This window comes from Lepidothrix coronata, unplaced genomic scaffold (assembly GCF_001604755.1).
Source record: "Lepidothrix coronata isolate B3197 unplaced genomic scaffold, Lepidothrix_coronata-1.0 Scaffold86, whole genome shotgun sequence".
NCBI lineage: Eukaryota > Metazoa > Chordata > Aves > Passeriformes > Pipridae > Lepidothrix > Lepidothrix coronata.
In genome coordinates, this window is record NW_016690266.1 from 1,654,853 (window position 1) to 1,659,628 (window position 4,776).

Sequence of the window (4,776 nt, forward strand, 5' to 3'; positions counted from 1 at the left end):
TCTTATACACAATATGTTTAATATTTAATTTTAATTAAATTAATTAAATTGTTTATTTAATTTTATGTGCATTATTGTGCATGAAGCAATGCAAAATTTATGATAGGAAGAATTTGTGGGAGCTTTCAAACAAGCTAATTACTGAGGTAAAAAGAGACTTCTTCTCTCTTTCTAGGGAATAGGCATTCGACCATAAGGAGATAACAGAAGTTGTTTGGATAAAATAATAGGTGGTTGCACAGCATTAAGAATTATTTGTTTTACCTTACTTTATGTTGTAACCATTACTGGATCATATTATAATAGATTTGATAACAGCCTTCTCCCCTAGTTGTCGCAGACAGGTAATCAAGTATTTATCAGGGTAAATAAACCTAAACCTACAATATAAATACACTAGTAACATTAAAAATCAGCAACTCACATGCCACAGATACACATTTTTGGTTACACCCTGAGACTTTCTGTTTCCAACAAACTCATTTATCTCCCAGGTAATCTTTACAAGAGCCTGTTGTTTATTAAAAAGAGTAACAACAAATAAAAAAAAAAAATCCCTTTTTTTTTTTTACCAGTGCACATAATTTGTTGTGATAGATTTTTTTTTTTCTAATGAAGATTTCTTTTTCACCTGAAAAGGAGCAGCACAGTATTTTTGATGCTGTTTTAATCTGGTGGTGTATTGTTTTGAGAAGGTCACTGATGCTGGATATAGACAGAAAGCTATTTTGCATGACCTTGACGCATGTGATTTCGGCAGGAAGTTAATAAGCAAGAAAAACATAAAAATGCCTCTTTGTAAAGTTGTTTTCTATGATTTATATAAAGGTAGCTCACAAGCCTCGTCTCTACCCATGTGGAGGCTATGGGAACCCTCTTGATTCAGTGGGGTTCTTTCTAGCAGTGCTGGGGGGAAGGTTGAAACAGGCCCTATGGGGCTGATTTCTTAATACTGGAGGAGGCAAACCTACCGCCGTGCCACAGTTGCATTTGTCAGGAGTGCAGCTCCAGGGAGGAGAGAGCAGGATCAGGCCCCCGTGAGAAAGGGTCTTGGAAATGCAAACCAGGCTCCTGGCAAGAGCAGACCTGGTTGCTCTTGCAGCCCTGCAGTTGCTGTGCTGCGAGCAGCTGCGAGCATGACCATCCCGAGTGAGATGCAGGTTCTTACGGAAAAAAATAAAGGGAATTTTTCTCCCTCCCCATCCTACCTTGTGGAAATGAAAAATGTGCTTTGTGAACTTGTCTGTGAAGTTGTGATGGGCATTTTCTCTCTCCCTGTTTAAGGGTTAAAAGTGACCTCATAGTGAAACATAACATGCTACTTCTCTGAGTATTTTGACAATTAAAACAAATATAAATAAATGTATTCACAGGAATTATTCATATAATAATTAACAACTCCTCAGTCCCAAGATCAGAAGAGCTAAAAACAATTTTTCTTGAATGTTAGAGATATTCATAGAACAATACTTTTATTTCAGCAGATTAAATAGTGTCATAAAAGTAGCTGATGATGCAGTAAATTAAAAATCAGACTGGGGTAGACTTTACAGCAGCTTTTTTTAGTATAATACAATTACCCATTACAGGCTAAACTTTAGTTTTAAATCAACAGCAGTCGTCACAAAGAATTTTCTCTTAAAATTATTACTAGAAGAATTTAAAATAAGAGCAATATTACCGCATACACAAAACCTGAAGAGATCTTAATACTGAAGGAGGACACATCATAAAGACTCATCTAGATCTAATTTTTTCCCTGCAGTCTCTATTCCTGTGTAGAGCCGGGCAGAGCAGTACGTGCGCATAATATGCCTCCCTAATGTACATACATACACTGGGAGACCAATCCACTCGAATTCATGGAGGCACAGCCTCACCTCGGAGTGGTTAGACTTAAAGGAGAGATGTGAATAAGGAATGAGGCTGAGGCTGAGCCCTGTGCAGCAGCTCGGTGGGGCTCGCTGCTTGCCCCTGAGTGTTCGGTGCTACTTTGGTTTTCCATATACTCAAGTGTACACAGCAGTGTTATTGAGGCAACAGCACCCAATTATTTTCAGACCCTTCTCAGGATATTCTGGGCAGTTTCAGAAAACTCAAAAGTTCAAAGTCTTTGCATGCTAATAGGAAGAGGTTTTACACCATGAATAAAATTCGAAAGGGCCACATGGTGCTGGAGACTGTGGGGTCAGTGGGGAGACCAGGGAGACTTGGTGTGCCATGGGCTGCTCCCTGTAGCCAGCACCAACACAGCACTCATTCTGTGTGCACCCATTCCCAGCTGTTGTGACAGGAATAGGTGCAACACAGGCGTTATTTGTTGCCTGCCTTTCCTTCCCTCCTCAGAAAGACCTGAGAGAAGACTGGAAAAATAACAAGTGTATCAAGCTAACATGGCGTATTTAGAGCAGGACATTTCGCAAGTATAAATAAATGGCTTTTTACCAGCCACAAAGGCACACAGACACTCTAGTCAGTGCTCCCGTGCTTGCAATAAGGCGGGGAGAAGCTCGGAAATAAGGTTCATGATGTAAATCAGGGCAGGCAACTGCAAGGAAGAAGTAGCTATATGATTTACAGAGTAAATTACTGGCTTCACTAGATTTCATTATCTTCACCAAATTGTTCTTTATATTTCAGTGTGTTTATATTTTATTCAGAGATCTTTTCAGGGCAGGAGGCTGAGCATGCACAACATCGCCATTTCCTGAGATGCGTGCAGGGTTCCAGGAGTTATTTATAAAGGCAAACTTTGACTTTTATAGGCAGGGTGAGATTATTTTCCCTAGCTAAATATATGTTTTAGTAAGTGTGCTAAAGGTACTTTAATATATGTGCCTGTTATCTGATGAGCTTACTGCAACAGCTGCTATTTATCCATGACGGCATACTGCTCTAAGATTGATGGGTGGAGGACTCATAGGAGCCAGTGCCTGGGAGACCCTACCCTGGCACCCCAGGCTTTCCCAGCTGGTGCCCTGGACACGGCCAGCACAGCAAATACAGCCGCGTCAGTCCACGGGCACCATCAGACTGTGTGGCTTTGCTGTGCCCATTCCCAATCAAAATGGAGCTGAGGCAGCTCCGGGAACCTTTTCAGTTGATCCCAACATTATTGCTTTTCGCATGGGGTCCCAAAGGAAGCTGATGATGGAGGGAGGTAGGGATTGTACAGAGCGAAGGGAAGACATAGCTGTGAGCTTTCCTTAGGCTCAGAATTCAGTTAGAGACCTCATGAGTAAGGAGGCGAGGCAAAGGGAAGGTGAGAGGGTGGATAGTTTGAAATCTGAGCTGATGACTGCTCACTGCTAGGACAGATCATCCTTTTTTGATGGTCACTCCTGTGAACACAACTACGCCATGTGTTGATTTCATGTTTAATTTCTTTTGAATCCAGCACTGGCCATTTTCCTTCCCTTGTCCCTTCCTTCCATTTGTCCATGTTGTCAGCTGCAGCGTTACCAACTTCACCTGCCCTTTCTGCAGGGAAATCCTCTGCCTCTGGCAGTGCCATCTTCCCAGGTTCTCTTGCAGCTACTCCCGCAGCTGTGGCCACTGAGGGCGTTATTTTCTGGTGCACGAGCCACCTAAGGGACAGGGTGAACTTCCATGTCTGTAGCCCAGAGCTGTTGCACAATGCATCCCCTTCCTCCTGCTCTGGGACCAGAGCCTCTCTGGTGAGGTGAGGATGAAGGTGAAGGGGGCACCCTGGTGGTGGGGTGCTACAAGCCACAGGCAGTTATTTCCCGCCCCTCTTGATGAGGGTGGACAAATTGCATGTGACTTAGCATCTGAGTCAGGAGTGCAGGTCTTAAGGAAGGATAATCTTGACCTGACAGAGCTAAATGTCTTCAGTGGTGCTGTTGAGAGGCATCATAGGAGCCCCATCAGCTCCAGTATGGCCACCCCAAACTGTGACGTCAAAGCTGTATGTCATACCACAGATGCTGTCTATATTATTATTTAACAGAAAATAAAAAAAGGCAGAAAATAGAAAAGAAAAATGTAGCGTTGATATAGAAAAATCTATTTTGATCACTGTATTTTTATGAAAATAAACTTTAAAGGTTGTTTAGAACAGCACTTCTGGACTTCAAAATGCCATGAATTTAGAGTGGTACAAGGCTCCCCTTTCTAGCCTTGTATCACTCTGTCCAACAGGTAATCTTCATCACAGGCATTTCAGAGTGTTTTCTGCTGTATTTATCATTACAGCTGTTTGATGAAGTAGAGCAATTTAATTATTCCCATTTTTCAGCAATGGAGCTAAGGAATAGGAGAGCTAAATGATTTGCTCAAAGTAGTACAAGAAATCTGTGGCAGAGAAAGGCTCTGCCCTGGGGCTTTTCTGCAAGACATTATTAAGACTCAACTTCAAAGATGGGACATTTTGATATATAAAACAATGGCTACTGCTCTAGGATGGAGTTTTACCTTGCCTCAGCTTCAGGCCAGAGTGTTGTGTGGTGGTTGAGTGTAAATTTATTATTCTTTGGGAAAGGAAAAAAACACTCAAAAAAGAAGTTGAGACTGAGATTTGTATAAAACTGAGGAAACTGATGGGAAGGAGTCAGAAGCTCCTGATGATTTTATTTCCTTCCTATGCAAGCAGCATAGGTGGGTATGTAAAATATATCGTGTGTGTGCGCATGTAACCCAGTGTGTGTGTATGTGCACATGTGCGTTGTGTTTCTGTTCATGTATTTGATCTATTAAACCTTTTTGGGCACTCTGTTTATATTCCCCGCAACAAATAAAATGTGGCCCCATAGGCAG